The following is a 22998-nucleotide window of genomic DNA, read 5'->3' on the forward strand; positions in this document are numbered from 1 at the left end:
AAATACTATTTTAAAGCTTCATCTTCGAACAGTTCACAACATCGTGCAGCACAGCATGGGTCACAACACTCTGTCCACCACTGCTCCAATCCTCTTACTAAGAGATATTAATTCAGGTGAGATCACAAGTAAATGTACTGAACTTAACATTCCAACTAGATTCAATGTACCATTGAAAACAAGCCTTCATTTAGTTCATCCAATTACACTTGTTCTTATTTACCGTTGAGGCACTTTAATTCCGATGGATATTTGCTTTACTTGTCTCTCAGGTCAATTTTAAACTGGATAGTAACACACAGGTAAACCTCCAGAATGTTTATATTTCCTTTTATTTAATGGTTGACTGTGATCATGAAGAACAAGAAGAATTTTATTTTATTAATATTTTTTGGAATTTGTGAAATAAAATGCTAATCTATGCATATGTGATGCTATCTGGGATAAACCCGTTGGATGTTGCGCTGGGACATTTTCAGGAAATTCGAAAAATAGGTTGAATGTCAATTTGTCGTCAAAATTAGGTTTATCAAATTAATGATCAAAATTGACTTGTTTAGTGCAGAAAAATGGTGATTTATTGCAGCAAGCTGAAATTTTCTCTTATGTTAAGAATGCGCTGCGGAGGTGCTTTCTCTGAACACCACAAAAACCAGTTAACCTATCAAAATAAATCATGTAACATACATAATAAAGGTGTATCAACGCACATTGCCCACCAGTCCAGTCTAAACTACGGCATGCAAAGTTTTCATTTATTCATTAACTTTTTAATATTATTAAATGGCGGAGCCCAAGAGAGCAACGCAGTCTGAAGTAGCCTAGCTGCTCACTTAAATGATCTTACTCATCTCAATTTGCTCAATCTTAATGATGACAGTGCCCTAAATGATGTTATAATGTACTATTTCACATCCACAGATGAAGGATCGGATGAAGTTACTAAAGAGGAGTCAGATGACATTCTGTTATATAAAAAGGTGTGTGAACAGTTGCACTACGCTCGCTTTTCTAAATGTAAACTACAAGGTAGGCTACACTATTTGTGCCATCTAAACATACAATGGCTAATCAAGAGTTCAGAGATTATACCATGATAAACAACGAAAAAAAGACGCTAGTCTGTTTGTGTAATGATGACGTATAGCACGCCTGACTTGACAGACAGCTCTCGTTAAACCCATGAAGTGAAAGTGAAACCTGTTTCACTTCAAACCCGTTTTTCTCATAATTCCATTCCTAAAAATCATAGCTAATGTAAGACAGCAACTTTTGTTACGTTCAAGCTATGGACAAAATTAAAAAAAAATTTACCCAGCTTTCATATGGTGTCAAAACCTAAAAAAGGTCAAATTGTGTGTTGGGTTTTCCTAGATCGCATCACATTTGTGTGTGTCAATGCAAAGAGAATTTTTAAGAGAAAAAATGTAAGGAAAATTAACTAAATATAATCATGTAATCAATAAAAAAGTACAAGCATTTTACAACATAATTACATATACATCATATTACATATAAACTAGGTATATTGCGAGTTGCTGTCTCTGTAGAGCATTCCAAATGAGTCACTCATGAGGTTTGCCACCTTAAAGGTATAGTTCACTTAAAAATGAAAATTACCCCATAAATTGCTTTCACACCTGTAGATCGATTTCTCTGTTCCGAAACAGGGATTCAAATTATTACAATGTTGCATTTTATTCTTGGTGCGATTCGCTTTCACACGGCAAAGTTTTCCGGGATTCCGCTCAGCTGTCATCCGTCAGGATGGAACAACAACAGCTTTGCGGGTTTATTGTTGCATTTTTGTAGCTGTCGTTATATTAATTCATAATTTTGAGAGGGGGTCCAGGATTCATAGGGAAAACATTTTTAAAATGCACCTACTACAAAGAGAGAAATAAGACGGCATTATAAAATGAAAAGGCGCGCTTTGATTTTGAATAGTAAAGACTTGCCCACACACAGACATTCACAGGTTCAGCATTATAAAATGAAAAGGCGTGCTTTGATTTTGAATAGTAAAGACGTGCCCACACACAGACATTCACAGGTTCATTTTAAGAGGTATTAGCTAAACAAAGCTACTGCTTTTCCTGGAACTGTAATTGCTCATTATACATTGTGATATAGCCTGGTTTGTTGGTCCGTTGGATTGGATTGCTTTCTCACTACAACCGAACCGCTCCAGAGTTTGTTTTTAAATCGAGCCGAGACCACCTCGTTCAGGCGATCTTGGACTAATAGTTTTGGCGCGGATTCGAGCGCGACTGCAGTGTTCACATATGCCCAAACGAATCGAGCTAAGGGGGAAACGGGCCAGGTTTTATTTAAAAATGTATAAATCATAATCTCTAGCTTCCACTAACTGTCGACATTCCAGTGGTGGATGTAGAACGTAGCCGTGGCATAAACTCTGGTGAGAATATGCTAGTCTCATGAGAACCAAGTTTTGTTTACAGCAAAGGAAAACCAGTCACCTCTTGGCTTATATTGAAATTCTCCGACATTTTTCTTTACAAATCCTTGTTTTATACTTCTAATTTGTGACTGGTGTTTAGTTTTGCTCTCTCCACTGCGCTTCCACGTTCGGTATTTCTCACAGTCATAGTTTATAAAGTTTGATATATGGATATTTTTCTTACACAAACACATCATTTTGCTTCAGAAGGCCTTTATTAACCCCCCAGAGGCGTGTGGAGCACTCTTTATGATGGATGGATGCACTTCATTGGACTTCAGAATGTCAACACCTATTCACTGCCATTATAAAGCCTGGAAGAGGCAAGATATTTTTTAATGTAAGCCTGATTTTTTTTTGGTGAACTATTTTTAAAACCAGCTGTTTACGTAGTCAGTTGCTAGAGAGCCTGGAACGGAGCCAGACTCCGGTGATGTTCAGTAGGTGGAGGTGGAAGTGCCCTCAACGGTCAAGTTTTTCATACAACAGAGTGTACAAAATCCGTTTGAGTTATTCCAACACTTTCTGGCTTCCTCTACATTAAGTCACTTTTTTAAGATTCATGAACTCATTTCCATTTCCTGCCACAGGGGACTCTGTTTCTCTCATCATCCGCCTCTTTTTCTGTCTCCTCATGATTATCGAGTCAAAGACCTGCATCTTGTCGTGTCTGCCACTTGTATTCGCGTACCTGAGGAGCCGTGGCGAGATTTGACTCATTCTGACACAGCACAAACAAAATTCTCTCCTCACATAATAATTAAAATAAGGCACAATGTGTCGGTTTTGTGGCTGTTAAGACTTCTCACCGTGGCAAATTTGATTTGCCAACCGTGCAAAAGAATATATATACATATATTAAAATAAGAAAATGTAATACCACAGAGCATTCAGATGATTCAAATTTCCAAGAAACAAATAAAATTTATCCTTCAGTCATGCTTACAGGAAATCAACATGGGCACAATCACCTTCAGTAAACAGAAGAATAAACTGTCCCTGGAGACAGGAAATAAGGCATTATGTTCTCAAGGGGGGCCGAAGGCACAATGAGAGTGGGCTGAGAGAGCTGTTTTTTCCATCATGTGAAAAATAATAACTCACACCATCAAATTACACAGTTGGATGTTAAAATAACACTTTGGTTTTTATTATAAGGCCTTTCCTGCTTGACAACTTCAGCAGCCACAGTACTGAAAAACCACTGTGGATACTTACGATATCAGTCTCTGACCCAACAAAAATATGTCTTTTGGGACCACTGACTGCCAAAACGCTATTACCGACGGCACCTTTATTTACAGAGGAAGCTAAATAAGCGTGTCATGCTTTTCCTGCTCGGGATGGGACTTTAATCTCATTTAAAAACACCACATGCCAGTGTTCATTTAGATTTCCATGCCATCACCTGTCATATCAGTGAGCAACAGTCACTCCTTGTGCTTATCGGCGCCCCTTGTTTATTGATTTGGGAGGTACTTTTCCTTCCATCCATCATAGTGAGGCGATAAATTATTTGATAGGGATCAGAGAGAGTCTGGGCTGGGCTGGAGGTGTTTTAATGGAGACCTTCCTTCATCTTCCCACCCTCTGACCCTTCTGAGCTCAAGAAAACACTCAGCACAATGCACCCAAAGGAAGCGAACAGCAGGCATGGGAAGATTGACTACTGCATTCTGCAAGCTGTGTAATGACTATTATAATCCCTATTGATCAGGACATAATCTCACTTGTCCGTCGCTTCCTTTTAGCTCAAAGTCTGTTATTGAATGTTATTTTTTTGTTCCACTGATTCATAGTTTCGGATTAGTGGGTTCTTGGACAATCTACATTCAGAGGAGCTTTTCAGTCCACAGAGAGCATCTGAAATATTTATGCTGTGAAGGATTCTTGTGTTTTTATTATGTTCTTTACATCTACTAGTGCTTGAATACAGCAACGGTCAAACTGAAAGTAGGCCGTTTATCAGTTAAACATTCAGTAAAAATCTGGTCAGTAAGACCAAACGTTGCTCCTCTGAATAGCAAAATGTAATTTGTGGACATACTAAAGAGAAAAACAGCTTTATAAAGTCACTAATTATTTTATTTCAGGGGCTAACAAAAATAATGTGTTAATATATGCTATTTCATTAAGTATGCAAGTGAACCTGGTGTGGTGACACTTTATAAAAAGGGTGAATTTGTTAACATTTGGTAATGGATTAGGTATGAAGAACTAAAATGAACAACACTTTTACAGCATTTATTAACCAAGGTTAATTTTTTCATATTAATACATGTTTTAACATTTCATATTGCATAAATTAGAATTAATTAAATCTTTGAAAAATGCACATGAATTAACACGAACCTACGCTACCATTCAAAAGTTTGGGGTTGGTTTTTGAAAGCTCACCAAGGCTGCATTTATTTGATCACAAAATAGTATTAATATTTATATTAATACTATTTTACTTCTTATATATTACCTTTTATACTTAATTTGTAATATATAATTGAATATATTCTACAACTAAAGCTGCATTTTCAGCAGCCATTACATTCTTCAATGTCACATGACGATACTTCAGAAATTTTAGTATGCTAATTTGGTGCTCAACAAACATTTATTAGTAGTAGTTATAGTAGAATCCATTTTGAAAACAGTTGTGCTACTTAATTTTTGTAGAAATATACACTAGTCTTAAGTTTTTGAACAGTAAGATTTTTAATGTTTTAATGAAGTCTCTTCTGCTCACCAAGCCTGCATTTATTTGACCTGAAGTACAGCAAAAACAGTAAAATAGTTTTACCATTTAAAATAACTGTAAAATAATTGTTTACAATAGGAATGTATTTTAAAATGTAATTTATTCCTGTGATCAAAGCAAAATTTTCAGCATCAATCTTCAGTGTCACATGATCAAAAATCATTCTAGCATAGATTTGCTGTACAAGAAGCATTTATTATTATTATTATTATTATTATTATTATTATCATCATCATCAATATTTACAACAATTGAGTATTTTTTCAGGATTCTTTGATGAATAGAAAGATTCAAAGATCAGCATTTATTTGAAATTAAAAGCCTTTGTAACATTATACACTATACTATACACTATACTTCTAAAGCTTGGAGTCAAAATATTTTTTTTTTTTAATAAATGACAGAAATTAATACTTTTATTTCACAAGGATGCTTTCAATTGATCAAAAGTGATGATAAAGACATTTATAATGTTATAAAAGATTTCTATTTCAGATAAATGCTGTTCTTCTGAACTTTCTTTTCACCAAAGAAACCTGAAAAAATACTACTCAGCTGTTTTCAACATAATAATAATAAATGTTTTTGAGCAGAAAATCAGAATATTAGAATAATTTCTGAAGGATCATGTGACTGAAGTAACGATGCTAAAAATTCAGCTTTGAAATCACAGGAATAATGTTAAAATATATTCAAATAGAAAACAGGTATTTTTAAATAATAAAAATATTTTAAAATTTTACTGTTTTGCTGTACTTTGGATCAAATAAATGCAGGCTTGGTGAGCAGAAAATTGTTTCAGGATTCTTTGATAAATAGAAATCTTAAAAGAACAGCATTATTTTTAATAGAAATCTAATGTAACATTATAAAGAAAGAAATAATAAAAAGAAAGAAAGAAAGAAAGAAAGAAAGAAAGAAAGAAAGAAAGAAAGAAAGAAAGAAAGAAAGAAGTGTTATGAGTGCCTAAAACTAACTTGTGTCACACACATTGTTTACAAAAACTAACTACAAAACTCAAAATAGGTCATTTCCATACTTAAACTACATATTTTACAGTCACCATTATGCAGATTGATCATAAACACAGCTAAAAGGCTTCCTACCACAGTGGCCATCCTTCACAAAACTTATATCTACCACAGTTTTATCACAGGTAGAATGCAAAATGTTTCAACACAAAGCATTTCAGTCAAATGTAATGTATGCAATATTTCAAACCTTTAACCCACAGGAGAAAATCAACCCACCGGAACAGTTTAAAATTAGCCCAATTCTGTGTGAAAAATGCGAATTTGGCAACCCTCCATCCAACACGAACTGCATCAAAAGCGATTTAAATACTCTGCATATTGATAGTGACTCCCGAATGCGCGAAATATTAGAATGTTTGCGGGAGCAATATAAAGAAAACAGTCCCTTGCAAGGCTTTAATACAAAAACACACACAATAAATGGTGACTGTAGAAAGCAAAAGCCAAATCCCGGACATTTTGGCTGATTTAGAAATCCCGACAGGACGCACTTTTTTTTTTGTCCAAGGAAAAGAGGACGAGGACGGTCACCCTACCTTATCAGCCTGTGTGTAACCTATTATCTTATTCACTCACGTCAGAAACAGCAAAGCTCTTTAAAAACGGGCTGTTGTTCTTACTACATTGCAGTGTTGTAATTCATAAAAGTTTTACCTGCCAACCGGCAACTGACACATACTCGCCAACGCCAATTTTTACTCGCATTTGGCGCTTGGCGAGTGTTAATTTTAGGCCCTGGTTATGAATGCTCAATATGTGGGGCAGGGACAGGCCTTGAGCACAGAGCATGCTGGGAAGTGTTAGACAGAGCTCTGTCACCGTTCCTGCAGGCCAAGCAAACACAGCAGTGTGTGAGCAGCAGGTTTGTTCTACACACCAGGGTCAGACGCTACCTGTAGTCCGACTGAATGTTTTTATTAGGCCACCTGACAGAGTGGACAAATGACTACACATGAGCATGTCTGGGAATGTCTGATTCTGTATTTGCTTCAGATGTAAATGCTGCAAAGACTTCATCTGGGAATAAAAACCTAATCTAGCTGGTACAATCTGTGCTGCAGGTATGACATGTTCCTATAGGAAAGAAAAATCAGAAGAGAGATCTCGGAAACATCACAGTTGTTTCTCCAAGACAACAACAGCAAGAACTGTACGTGTTTTTTTCTACAATTCCCCTGCATAGATATATCTTCAGAAAGTATGCTCACATACAACACCATTCAAATGTTTAGGGTCGGTAAGATTTTTTAAATTGTTTTTGAAAGTCTCTTTCATTTATTTAATGAAAAATATGAAGTAATATTGTGAAATGTTTTTACAATTTAAAATAATTGTTCCATTTTAATGTTTCAAAAAGTAATTGATTCCTGTGATGCAAAGCTGTATTTTCAGCATCATTACTCCAGTCCTCAGTGTTAATCCTTTAGAAATTATAATATGCTGATTTGAAGCTCTAGACACATTATGTTGTGCTACTTAAAATTTTTGTGAAGGCTGTGATACATTTTATTATTCTTTAATGAATAGATAGTTCAAAAGAACATCAGTTATTTGAAATAGAAATCTTGTGTAACATTTAATGCATCCTTGCTGAATAAAAGTATTAACTTCTTAAAAAAAAACAACTCACTGGTGCCAAAACCTTTGAATCCTTTCAGAAGAGACCACAAATGTAGACTATATTCACAGAAAGGTGTCAAAACGTCTCACTGCAGATGAAGGCGCTCAAAACGAGTAGGGAAAAAAAGGCTTTAAACATTTTTGGACTGAAGTGAATTTGAGGGGGTGTTTAATGTTCATGATGGGGCACTTACTCATGTTTGGATCCTCTCAGGTAAATGGCAATTATAGACGTGTCACACTGATAATAGCGGATTAAAAACGAGGTCATTTATCTACATCCATGCGGAGAAACGCTGCTAAATGTATACTTACAAACACTCACTCTGTCCATGTCACAACAAAAAAAGCTTAAATATAATGGTTTAGATATAATCAAATGGTTCAAACCTGTTGAGTGAAAAAAATTCAAATAATTGAACTGAGAAAATGAACTACGTCCTTAAAAAACGCCAGTTTATTTGACTTAGTGTCATGGTTAGTCCTGTCTTCTGAGCAGAAAATCTAGAAAAATGTTATTTTCACCAACAGCACGCTGATACTGACACCATAATGAATCCATTAATAAACTCCCCGTGTGAGAAGTGCTGCCATTTTTATGAAGGCCGACTTCTCATTAAATGGACATTATTAAGCATAGGAGGGAGCCTCCGTCGCCCCGGCCACATCTTGTTACACATCATTTCATTTTTTACATTTCACTCGCTGGGCGTCCCCTGCAATCACCAGCCATAAATCATGCCAAAACACAACGTTCTCATCCCATCATGCATTTGAATTTAAAACTAAGTACTTAACAGTCTCTGACTGGAATTTTAAAAGAATAATTCACTCACAAATAACAATTTGCTAGAAATTGACTCACCCTAAGGCCATCCAAGATGTAGTTAAGAATGTTTTTGTATTATAAAAGATATGGAGAAATTTAGCCTCACATCACCAATAGATCCTGAGTGATGAATGAATGCTGCCAGAATGAGAGTCCAAACAGCTGATAAAAACATCATAGTGATCATCGTCTTTTCACTAGGGCTGCAACAAGCGGTTATTTTGATAATCGATTAAGCTACACTTATTAGAACAATTATTCAACTAATCGTCGATTAATTCACTGATTATTCAGTAGACTTTGCCTATTCAGCTTTTGCATTTTTAAAATACTGAGTTATGCAAATTCTAACAAATAAATAAAGGTCACTTCAGCTTTACTGCAGAGGATCCAGTGGCAAGCAAGTGACGTCATGCTAAATTTCTCCAAACCTATTCCGGTGAAGAAACAAACTCATCTACATCTTGGATGGCCTGAGGGTAAGTATATTTTTATTTTCAATTTTAATTTTTGGTGAATTATTCCTTTAAGGAGAGCTATTATGCCCAGTTTTACAAGGTATAATAAGTCTCAGGTGTCCCCAGAATGTGTCTGTGAATTGTCAGCTCAAAATACCTCACAGATTATTTATTATTTTATTTTGAAAATGCCTATTCTGACTGGAAGCAGAAACACACTGTTTTCGTGCATGTCTATTTAAATGCAATGGAGCTACTTCTCCCTGCCCCATTTTCCAGAATAGAGCTGTACCTTTACAGCTCGTATCTCAGATACTCTGCCAAAAAACGGCTATCGCACTGAAATCTTTTGTTTTAAAGCATATCGGATAGAGTTGTCAAAAAGTACAGAGTTTAGTACTGAAATTTTAAAAACGTCCATTTCCCACTCACATTTGAGCACTGTTAAGCTGATTTTTTAACACCACTGATTGGCCATAGTGACATAGTACATAGTGATCATTGTAGCCAATCATAGTCATATCTGTTGAGCATGTGAACACTATGGCCAATCAGCGGTGTTTAAAAATTGGCTTATCAGCGCTCAAATGTGAGCGGGAAATGGACGTTTTTAAAATTCCAGTACCAAAAGTACCGAACCCGCTACTTTTTGACAACTCTAATATAAGGGTTTTACAGAAAGTGGCTGTCACACGGCATGTAACTACTAATTTAAGTTCTCTTTCATGTCTTATTGTGCTTAAACTGTCAAATACACACAAGTTTATGTTAAAAACACACAGGAGTTACAAAAACACTCAGTTATGCCTGTGAAGGTAAACAGCTGGGAAAGAAATAACATGTTTATATTCAGGGCTTGACATTAACTATTTCATTTGGTATAAACAGCAATTGCTAATGGATAATGTATCGACAGTAACAAGGTCACGCCAGTTGAGGATCACGCAGCCTTTCTCTTGTAGAAATCAACACAAATGAACAACTGCACACAGAAGAAACATACTGCGGTAAAAATTTAGTTTACGTTTATAACATACAGTATAGCCTAGTTTTCCCTGAAAATCGCGATTGTAAATTTGACACTGATTTTATACAAGAGTTCAAACAAGTAGTTAATATACATTTTAGTACAATATTGTCAGGGTTGCTTGATTTGGTTAACGAAAATAGTTCAATACAAAGATCACAGCATAACAGTCACGCATCTATGAGCAACATACAGCAGTGTTTCCTTACTGAATGATTTGTCATTTCTGAATTAATCATTTGAGTCAATGATTCAGTGATCCATTTATAAAGACAGATACTTTCTTCATTCTTGAATGAATCAGCTGTCTGAACAAACTGTTTGAAGGCATGACTCAATGAGTATGTTTACATGGACAACAATATTCCGATTTTAACGCGATTAAGACAATACTCTGATTAAGAAGCAACCATGTAGACTGATATTTTTGATTAATTTAATCCGACTAAAGTCATAATCGGAGTAAACACAAATCGAATTAAGACAGGTGGAGTATTCCTATTTTAGTCGCATTATGGAAGACATGTACACACCTTAATCACGCTATTCCCCTTGTGTAGGACTTTTCGCCCCATTTTGCGACAGGATACACACTAATGCTGCGTTCCAGGCAGGTTTTTGAGCTCGTAAATCACCACTTCAAACCACGACTCACGACTTTGTAGTGTTCCAGGCAAGTCACACCAAGAATTTATTATTTTTTTATTATTAATAATTTGATTGCAACGTTATATTGTCCTAAAGTCTATTTTTCCACCGTGTGCCACTTGCATAAACACCGCACCACTAGAGGCTTTATTGTTGTTTCGCGGGCTATGTTACGTCAGAACTCGGAACTGGGAGTACGTCGATCTAGTATGAGTTCACGAGTGGAAATTCACGGGTTGGAGTGACTTTCCAGTGCACTTTCACGGGTAAAAGTTTGGAAAAACACGGGTAACGGGTTGCCTGGAAAGCGGCATAACGCTCACAGTTGGTCGCATGTGCTTTGGTTTCATTTTTATTTATTTATTTTTTGCTACAACATGGGATTAATCAATGCTCATTGCTGATAGTTTGTTTATCATAATTTATAGTTTTATGGAAACGTATTTAACATTCAACCCGTTCTTTTTCATTAGTTTTATTTGTGATTTAAATTTTGTGAACAGGATTTCCGCTATTGAAATGTCTTAGGATGCTTTTCACTTTTACTTTCGAATTCATGATCTTGGTTTTGCTTACATATATCAATTTTAAGATTAAAACAAATTCTTAAAAGATGGATTTGTTATTTTTAATTAAACAGCATAACAACAATAAAATAAAACTAAACAATAAAATATAAACTAAAGCTTATATAGAATTTATTAACAAAAACTAATAAGACGAGGCATGGACTCCATCACATGCTGTGTTATGCAGACTAAACAATTTATTACAGGGCGCGCAAACACTGAACAATCAAATTAATTAATAAAAAATAAATAAAAGAAAGCCTCCAAAGCGTAATGTGAGGTAAACGGCAAAGATAATAGGGATTTCAAAATGAAAACAAACAAAAAAAGTAAAACTAAACTGGCTTTCGGTGACTGCTTGCGTGTGTTTTTTTTTTCCTAAAAACTGACTGGCTCTGAAACGCTCGCTGTATGGAGCAGACGCATTGGAGCAGCGCAGCATGCACTCGCACAAATGCGACCATGGCAAATTTTAACTCACACATTCTAAAAAATGTGTTGCATATGTCCAGAGCCACTTCAAGCTTTTGTAAAATTAAAACCGAAACATCCAAAAGTCTATAACGAAGATGAACTGATAGCGTCGCGTGTGGACGTAATAATGTGTCATTAATCGATCTATGTACTATAACATGTAAAACGGGAACATGAAAGGAATATTCTAAAAGCAACTCATGTAAACAGCTTAATCATATTATTGTCTCATTCAGAATAAGGTCATTAATTAGATTACTGGTGTCCATGTAAACGTAGTCAATGACTCATTCATTAAGACAGTCACTTGCTGCCTACCTACTGGTGGTTTACTTTCATATTTAAAAATATCTTATCTTTTTCCAACATTTCATATTTTTTATATAAAAAAAATGATTTTAAACACCAAGCTCATAACATAATTGTTACAGTTGCAGTTTTGCAATGTAAATGCTTTTATGCTACATTTTAGCTTCATTAAATGTGTAAATGCATCTAAATGCAACTTCAGCTGCTTCTGTTTCTTCTGCAGTGGTTGGTTTTGTTTACACAACAAATTTGAAATGAAGGATGCCCTTTAAATAGGCAACAATAAGACCTGGAAATCAATTTAAATAAAAATTAGTACGCAGTAACTTTAGTCGTATAAAACGTAATTTCCCAACAACAAAATTGTGGCCAGTAAAAATACTGAGTAGCTAGTAATTTTGAAAAACCACTAGCCAACAGTGGCTGGTGAGCAAAAAAGTTAATGTCAAGCCCTGTTTATATTAGATCTGTGTGGCAGCAGTGTAATATACTGTAAATAAATCAATAAATTCAGTGCTCTTGTCTCCTCTGAGGCTGGAACTCTAAATAGTGTTCTGTGCTCATCTATGCAGCCAACAACAGAACAGTTAACATGCTTTGCTTGAACTTTTGCCATAGCGTGAAAAATGGGTACACCGTTGTATTGAAAACAAAATGGCAGTGCAGATTAAGGGACGGTAATATTATAATAAGATTCCTTTCTTACGTCACGGGGGAGCGAAGTCTGAGTGGTTTGTTTTTTTCTAGGGATGCAACGAATGTTCGGCAAACGAAATTATTTGGCTGAAAATAGCAAAAAAAAAAAAAAAACTTTACGAGCACCGACAGCGAGAGACTGTTTAGTATCGCATTGCATGCCTTCCATGAGAAATGGCCTTAAACCATTAGTAAATAAACTACAGAATGTTGTGTTGTCTAATACACACACAAATTGGCTTGTTAGCCAGGGTTCAAAGTCCAAAGCACGGGGAAAATCTGCACTGAAACAGCTTAATGAGAATCATTCATAAATCTTTTCCTGTCAGCAAAAAGTAGTACTTCTTGTGGGTTTCCGCCAAAATAAAAGTCAACATTCATAAATGTTAGTATTGTATTTTTACTGTTGTTCTGTAAAATAAAATAAAAAAATACAAAAATAATGATAACAATCATTACAACAGCTCTATTAATACATTTATTATAACATTCTCCTTTGCATTTATTTGTACATTAAAAAGCACATGCCTGAATCAAGAAGGGGGTCTTAAAAATGGCCAAAGAATATTATTTTACTAACTTATTAATTTTAAGTTAAATTGTGCTTTGTTGGTAGGCTATAACGTCTACTAGAATGTTAAAAAAGTAAATATTTTTAAATTGTTGTTTTGTCTTTTTTTTGAAAAGCAAGACAAAACTGTAAAAAGCACATTTTGACTATTTAATTTATGCAATGGTGAAAAAAAAATGGCAAAATACATGGGGGAATTCTCGGCTTTGGCCAAGAATTTTCATTTCGGTGCATCCCTAGTTTTTTCACATGCTTGCAGAGAAAGGCTTACCAAAACAAAGTTACTGGGTTGTTGTTTTTCACATTTTCTGGGTTGGTAGATGCACCCAGGACCCGATTATAGCACTTAAACACAGATAAAGTCATTATACTTCCTGTTTAAGCTTACTGTCAAATGCCTGTATTTATTACTTTCATGACTGCCATTATAGTTCTTTGTTTTGGATTTCCCGACTACTATGAATTCATTCCAAATGAATAGGAAGATGTTTCAGCCAATTAATCCTCATTAGGATTGAACTCGTCTGTCTGTTGTGGTTGGGCTGCTTCACAGACACAAGGGCCGCCATCGTGAGCAGTAAACATGTTCTTGCAGATACATTCGAAATCTAAATATGCTCATTAACAGCATTCACAAAGCACTAATCATCCTTACCAGTGCGAGCGAGAGCGAGACAGTGCATTGTATTATGAGTTATTACTTTAGCGTGGGAGGAGAGAGGGGCGTTTGACTATTGACTGAGGGTTATAATCTCCTCTCCGGTGATGTTCACTCAGTAATGTAATAACTACCATTTACGTTTATCTGTCCCGCCGACAGCCCGCAATAATGACATCATAAACGTGTAAGCTATAAACGAGGGCTAATTTTTTTTCACCCGCCCCATTCTTCACATCTCACTGACAGCCTGGCTGGTATTAAGGATAATACGGCTACAAAAGAGAACCTCTAAAAGTCAATGAGGCAGATACACACAGTGTGATGAGGGTAATGGTGTCAACTCTTTTAAGCATCTGCCTCCTGTTTACGTTCATTCAGATCTTAATAGAGCTCAGCAGTGTCTCCTTACAGCGTACGTGGTGCGAGGAAATTAAGAGAGACACAACTCTCCCACCTTTTCACATTCGAAATAACTCAGCCATTATGTGAGACATAAATGCATTCATGATGACAAAGAGAGAGTGAGCGGGTGAGTGAGAGAGGGAGATGTATATAGAGAGAGAGAGAGAAAGAGAGGCTGCAATATATTACATCATTACTTAATGAGTCCCTCAGTGTTGTGTTGCACAACATTTCAGCCTACACCAACAGCTATAAACACAGGCTAATTTAGCATCGCTATCCTCCATAGCCGCTTTAATTGCAGGCAGACAGTCAGAACTAGCATCCTGACTGGTTGTACTGAAGACACCGCGTTTGGAGGAGGGGAGGGGATGTCAGTGACTCAAACGGTCCCCGTGGAGCACTTAAGAGTAATATGAAGTACGGATATTTGGAACAAGAGAACAAAAGACAATTAAAGCCGAAATGAAGAGAGTCTGCCTCTCAATTAAATTCTCTCAAACTGTAATCAGGGCCGCTGATGGGAGGGGTAAGGGGAGGGTGTCTCAGAGAAGTGGGCCATCACCCACAATCTTCTTGGGATGCCACCAAGTGCTGCCGGCCCAAAGGTCATCTGATGTTGTCTTGTGCTAGATCCTACCGTTGTGTCCAAAACTGCCTCGAGCTATGCAAAATGGCAGAGGAAGTCTTTTACAGACACTGTCTGTTTCACTATTGTATACTGCCAAATTGTCTACTGAAATAAAATAAAATGTATATTATGTATATTATTAAGTCATTTACAAACCCTGTCTGTTGCTGCCAAATTGGCTATTGAATAAAAATGTAATTAAATTAAAATAATTAAATTCAATTTTTTACATTTCAGCTTAAATGGCAGAGGAAGTAACCCTGTCTGTTTTACTATCGTATACAGCCAAATTCACAATAAAAAAAAATAAAAAAAATGTATATTATCTCTCAGCTTAAATGGCAGAGGAAGTAATTTACAAACCTTTTCTGTTTCACTATACTGTCAATTTGGCTATAAAATTTAATTAAATTAAAATGTATATTATGTCTTAGTTTAAATGGCAAAGGAATTCATTTACAAACCCTGCGTGTTTCACTATACTGCCAAATTGGCTATTAAAATTAAATTAAAAAAATTTTTTTTTGCATTTCAGCTTAAATGGCAGAGGAAGTTATTTACAAACCCTGTCTGTTTCACTTCACCGCCAAATTGGATATAAAACAAACCAAACCAAACAATAAAAAAAATAAAACAAAATAAAACAAAACAAAAAACAAAATTAAATTAAACAAAACAAAACCTCAGCTTGAATGACTCAGCTTAAACGGTAGAAGAATTTACAGTTTTAAATGGCAGAGGAAGCCATTTACAAATCTTTTTCACTACACTGCCAACTTGGCTACTGAATAAAAAAATAAAATAAATTAAAAAAAAAAAACTTTGTTACATTACAGCTTAAATGGCAGATGAAGTAATTTACAAACCCTATCTGTTTCACTATTGTATACAGCCAAATTCACTATTAAATAAAATAAAATAAAATAGAATAATAAAATAAAAATGTTTCATCTTGACTGATAGAGAAAGTAATTTACAAACCATTTTTTATTTATGGTCATGTACTGACAAATAATCTGTTGTATAAAATAATAAAATTAGAATATGTGAGTTTGTACAGAATATGAATGTTTGTTTTACTCTTGTATATTGCCAAACTGTCTATTGCTTAAAAAAAAAAATAATAAAAATATATGAGGTTTATTGTAGAAAATAAATAAAAATAAAATAAAATGAAACACTGATGACAATGACAAGTTTTCTCTAATAAAATAATAATAATTATACGTAAGGTTTATGATTAAATAATAGAAGAAGCAGTTAACATATCGTTTGTTTCACTGTCAAAACACAGCCATATATAACAAACAATTTTATTACATTTTATTATTATTATGTTTATGTTTTATGTTTAAACATGGAAAAATCTGGTACATTCTGTTTTGAAAAATGCTTGCTGATTTTTTTCATAAAACAAAAATCCTATTTCTAAAGCCATATGATAGCAGTCTGTGTAAAAAAAAAAACAGACTGAAATTTAAATCTGCAGAGAGATTGAAAGGTTCATCCACAAGCTTTAAATCAGACAGAAGATAAGGAACATTCATTACTCACAAAGCTCTCTGACTTACCAAACAAAATCCAACAAGCATTCATGATAATTGTCATATCTCACTTGGATTTAGCTTTCAGTATTTTAAAATATACATGTCTACATGAGTGCAGAACAGTCCACTCACTGAGATAACATGAGTGCAAACAACAGCTGACATGATTTGAAGAATTCCCCAGCCTTCGGACACTGGTTTCAAACTATGCCACAGAAATTAATAGCAGTGTAAAACTTTATTGAGGACAGAGCACTGGCACAATTGTTTTAGGCCACACAGTACAAATATAGTTGACAAAAGTTACGATGCAATATGAACGAAAAACCTTCAGGTAATGCAGGTATGGATGGTTTAGCACACGTTAGGTTAATACTACTTTACAACGTTTTAATTCCTTCTATGAGGACAGGCAGAAGACAGTTTTTCGTGAAGATAACGGAAGAAAAGTTTCTAACCACCGACTAACCAGAACTAGATCTGTGTCTCTGGAACTTTCCAGAAGCAATTGTGCCATTTCACTCACTGACACAATATTGGCACTGATAGCTTTTGCCCAGAGACATTTTAACTTTCTCAAATTAATTTTTTTTACTGGAACTGTCACAATTTAATTGAACTAAAATACTCCGTCGGGGCAAAAAACTGAGAGTACTTTTAAAATGTACTTGTCCTCATTTATTTCCTCCATTAACTTGAAAGGCTCCAAGGGTCTAATAAACTTCTATTATACGCCACTGTTTATACCTTTTTCTGTCTAAAAAAGCATCCTGTGCTTTCTATCTGTTGATAGGAGAGATGTGCAAGATCGTTCGACTTTTAAATGTCGTTGCTATGTGTACATGTTTCATTTTGTCATTAAAATGGTGAGCAAACAGTTTAACCTTTTGAATATCGACTTTGACTGGGAAGCCTTAAAGGAACAGTTCACCAGAAATGAAAATTCAGTCTTTATACTGAAATAAGCAACATGAGAGTAAGAAAATAATGAATGTAAATAAGGAAAGGGTCTATCAAGAGCCAAAATGACCAAAAAGCAACAAAAAGTACTTAATGGTTCTATATTATATGCACTATGCACACATATGAGAAAACGCCTGAAATTTAAAGGTACAGTCTAAAATAATACAGTATAAAATAAGAATATGTGATTTTGTATAGAATAAGAATATGTTTGTTTCACTCTTGTATAATGCCAAACTGTCTACTGCATACAAAAAACTAAATAAAAATATGTGAGGTTTATTGTAGAAAATAAATGATTATTAAAAAAAAAAAAACTGTTTGTTTCACTCATGACATAATGCCAAATTTTCTATAATAAAATAAAACATTTAAGGTTAATGCCTAAATAATATAGAGTAAGTCATTTACAAATTGTTTGTTTCACTGAGAAAAAGCCTGAAATTTAAAGGGCTAGTTCACCCCAAAATTAAAATTCTGTCATTAATTACTCACCCTCATATCATTCCCAACCTGTAAGACCTTTGTTCATAAACCTGTATGAGTTTCTTTCTTCTGTTAAGCACAAAAGATGATATCTTGAAGAATGTGGATAACCAAACAGTTGATGGTAGCCATTGACTTTCATAATATAGAAAAAAATACAGTAGAAGTCAATAGCTACAGGAAGAAATTGTTGAATAAAGTTGTAATTTTGGTTTTCTTTGCGCACAAAAGGTATTCTCTTAGCTTCTTAAAATTAAGGTTGAACCACTGATGTCTCATGGACTATTTTAACAATGTTCGTACTACCTTTCTGGCCCTTGAATGTGGCAATTACATATACTGCCAAATTATCTATTGTATAAAATAATAAAAATAAGAATATGTCAGTTTGTATAGAATATGTTTGTTTCACTTTTGTATATTGCCAAAATGTCTACTGCATAAAAAAATTTTAAAGCGAGGTTTATTGTATAAAAAAAGAATTTATTTATTTTATTTAAATTTAAATTTAAATAAAAAAAACAGTTTGTTTCACAATTTTCTAAAGTAAAAGAATAAAAAAAAATAGGGCTCATGCCTAAATAATAGAGTAAGTAATTTACAAATTGTTTGTTTCACTGAGAAAAAGTCTGAAATTTAAAGGGCTAGTTCACCCAAAAATTTTAATTCTGTCATTCCAAACCTGTAAGACCTTTGTTCATAAACCTGTATGAGTTTCTTTTCTCTGTTAAGCACAAAAGAAGATATATTGAAGAATGTTGTTAACCAAACAGTGGACGGTAACCATTGACTTCGATAATATAGAAAAAAATACTGTGCAAGTCAATGGGTATCGTAAGAAATTGTTGGATAAAGTTGTAATTTTTGTCACATGAGGGTGAGTAATTAATGGCAGAATATTCATTTTTGAGTGAACCATCACTTCAAACTTAAAAATAAACATTTGCAAAAAGATAGTCATTAGAAGTTCTAAAGGGATGGTTCCCCTAAAAATGTTATGATCATTTACTTACCCTCAAGTTGATGATGTTTCACTTGACGGTGGCCATTGACTTCCAAAGTATTTTTTTTCCATACTATGATAGTCATTGGATACCGTCAGATGTTTGTTTAACAACATTATTTAAGATATCTTCTTTTGTGTTCAACGCATACAGATTTTGAACAACTTAAAGGTGAGTAAAAGTTGACTCAATTTGGGTCAACTAACCCTTTAAATTTTAGGCGAAACGAATAATTTATAAATTACTACCTCAATTATTTAGGCATTAACCTTACTTTTTTTATTATTATTATTATTATAGAAAATTTCTCATTATGTCATCAGTGAAACAAACTGTTTTTTTTATTATTATAATTTAATTTTATACAATAAACCTAACATATTTAATTTTTTTTTTTTTTTTTGCAGTATACAGTTTGGCAATACACAAAAGTGAAATGAAGATATTCATATTCTATACAAACTCACATATTCTTATTTTATTATTTTATACAATAGGTAATTTGGCAGTATATTTAATTACCACATTCAAGGGCCAGAAAGGTAGTAAGAACATTGTTAAAATAGTCAATGTGACATCAGTGGTTCAACCATAATTAATTTATGAAGCTAAGAGAATACTTCTTGTGTGCAAAGAAAACAAAAATTACAACTGTATTCAAATTTTTTTTTAATTTTTTTTTTTTTGCAACTTGTATGAGTTTCTTTCTTCTGTTGAGCACAAAAGATGATATCTTGAAGAATGATGGTAACCAAACAGTTGATGGTAGCCATTGACTTCCATAATATGGAAAAAAAACAGTAAAGTCAATAGCTACCGGAAGAATCGTTGAATAAAGTTGTAATTTTAGTTTTCTTTGCACACAAAAAGTATTCTCTTAGCTTCATAAAATTAAGGTTAAACCACTGATGACTCACAGACTATTTCATCAATGTTCTTACTACCTTTCTGGCCCTTGAATGTGGTGAATTAATTTCTGTCTAAGCAAGTTTAGAAAGCACTTGGATTTCATCAAAAATATTTTAATTTGTGTGACAAAGATGAACGAAGGTCTTACAGGTTTGGAACGACATGTGGGTGAGTAATTAATGGTAGAATATTCATTTTTGAGTGAACCATCATTTCAAACTTAAAAATAAATTTGCAAAAAAAATAGTAATTTGAAGTTCTAAAGGAATAGTTCACCTGAAAATGAAAATGTTATTTTCATTTACTTACCCTCAAGTTAATGATGTTCCAGTTGACGGTAGCCACTGACTTGGAAGTCAGTGGCTACCATCAGATGTTTGGTTACCAACATTATTTAAGATATCTTCTTTTGTGTTCAACAAAACAAAAAAACTCATTCAGGTTTTGAACAACTTAAAAGTGAGCAAACGAGCAAACATTGACAGAATTTACATTTTTAGGTGAACTAACCGCAAATACGAACTACAAATCTAAAAAGTTACAACAAGCATGTTTGAAAACATACTACACATCCAGATCTTTTTTCACCTTAGTTCTACACTTTCTCTCTCTCTCTCTCTCCAACTAAAGCTGATCTGTCTGTGGAACTAAAGTCTTTTTGTGGCATATGACAGTTCTTTCTCTGCCTGCTTGCCTATCACTCACGCATGTTGTATAACCTCAGCAGTCCCTGGCCAAAACACAAAGCTTTATCTGCCTCGCAGAGAAAAGAAAAATTACCTTAAAAAAAAACGAAGGAAAGAAAATCCTGCATTTTAATGCGTATGTATGAAAATCTGGCAGCTCTGAGCACAGAAAAATAGAGAACTCCCACACACTCCCACATATACAGTGCAACATGAATGTACCCAGCTCCAGCCTGTAAGGTCTCTCCATGCACAAGCACATCATGTTCGCTGCACGGAGACTCAGGGACCTGTGAGAGGGGCAACAGTCAGAAGTACAAAGACATAATACGGCCCACTCACATGACAACACATGTATTATGTTGCCTCACGCTTTCTATAGCAGCACCACAAGTGTTAATGGCCCGTTTTGAGGGTCGTAATTCACTAAGGTGTGGGTGTAAGTGTATGTGTGTTGTTATTGACTGTGTCTTATTTCTCTGGCCTTCGCCAAGCTGATATTTCACCTTTGCATTAATTTGTTTCTGTTTATGTAGCCTGTGGTTCTGCTGGCAATGTGGAATTTATGTCTAAGGAAAATGGGATGTCAGACAGCACTGCTAAACTCCGATCAGGAGAGGGATTATAAATGAGATAAAAAGCTATTTTTAAAATGTCAGGAACTTGTTAATAAAGTTAGGAATTGTTTTTATGGTCTGTGGGTTGTTAATGCTGTTGACTAGATGAGTTGTAATGCCATCAGTATTGAAATGACTATTATAAATAATTACTTAAGTGACAGAAAATGCGTGTAAAAAAAGGATTTACAAGACATTAAGAAAATCAGGTCTTATATCTAACTGACGGAACTGATATATATGAAATATATTTAATAAAATATACAATAAATGTACACTTACTGTTTAAATGTTTTACAAATGTTTTAATATTTGCAACACTGTAACAAAAAATTTAACTTAAAGTGTTTGTGCTGCCTTAAAATTTGAAGTTTGTTCAACTCAAATATTCAAGTTGTCACGTAGTACAACTTAACATTTCACGTTGACTAAACTAAAATTTGAGGTAGCATGAACACTTACTTTAAGTTGAAACAACTTTTTTTTTACAGTGAAGTGACTACTTAAAACAAATGCTGAACAAATAATCCACAAAAAAACGTATCATGGTTTCCACAAAAATATTACACACCGCATGTTAACAAAATACTAAGAAATGTTTCTTAAGCACCAACAATAATGATTGGCTCCTAAAAACTCATTATTTTTTCAGAATGACATTTTTATATATTAAAATGTATATTAAAACAGTTATTTTAAAATGCAATAATTTAATAATATTTTACAATATTACTTATTAATTTATTTTGATCAAATAAATGCACCCTTGGTGAGCATAAGAAAATATTTTCTTAAAAAAATATATACACTGCCATTCAAAAAGTTTGTGATCAGTAAGATTTTTAATGGTTTTTAAAGAAGTATTTTCTGCTTATTACGGCTGCATTCATTTGATTAAAAATACAGAAAAAAACAGTAATATTGTGAAATATTATTGCAATTTAAAATAATGGTTTTCTTTTCGATACTTTAAAATATTTTTTCCTGTGATACAAAGCTGAATTTTCAGAATCATTACTTCAGTCTTCAGTGTCACATGATTCTTCAGAAATCATTGTAATATGCTGATTTATTATTAATGTTGAAAACAGATATTTTTTTCAGGATTCTTTGATCAATAAAATGTTAAAAAGAATAGTACAAATATAAAAGAGTATAGTTCAAATATTTGGGGGTCAGTAAATCTTTTTTCTTTCTTTATCTGAAAGATACTTTTATTCAGCAAGGATGTGTTAAATTGATAAAATGTGATAGTAAAGACTTATATTGAAATGATATAGAAATGATTTACATAGAAAAGAGTTCTATTTTGAATAAATGCTGTTCTTTTTAACTTTTTATTCATATTCCATATGATTATTTAAAAAGTTAAATATTAATGAAAAAATTCATTAAGTCAAGAAAGAACTATAATTATTCCCATCAAGTACATTTAATTATCATCAACTAGTACATTATTATCTAAATTCAAATTGCAGTGAATTCACTTATGAAATTAATGCAGTGAATTAATTTACACATCTTATTGAAGTTGGAGCACATAAATGGGGAAATATTATATCAAAGTTTGAGACATATTATGAAAAGATCCAGCATTACAAACACAAAAATAGCGTTTGTAATACTCCCTACATCTAAATGTTA

Source organism: Garra rufa, chromosome 15, assembly GCF_049309525.1.
Source record: "Garra rufa chromosome 15, GarRuf1.0, whole genome shotgun sequence".
Taxonomy (NCBI): Eukaryota; Metazoa; Chordata; class Actinopteri; order Cypriniformes; family Cyprinidae; genus Garra; species Garra rufa.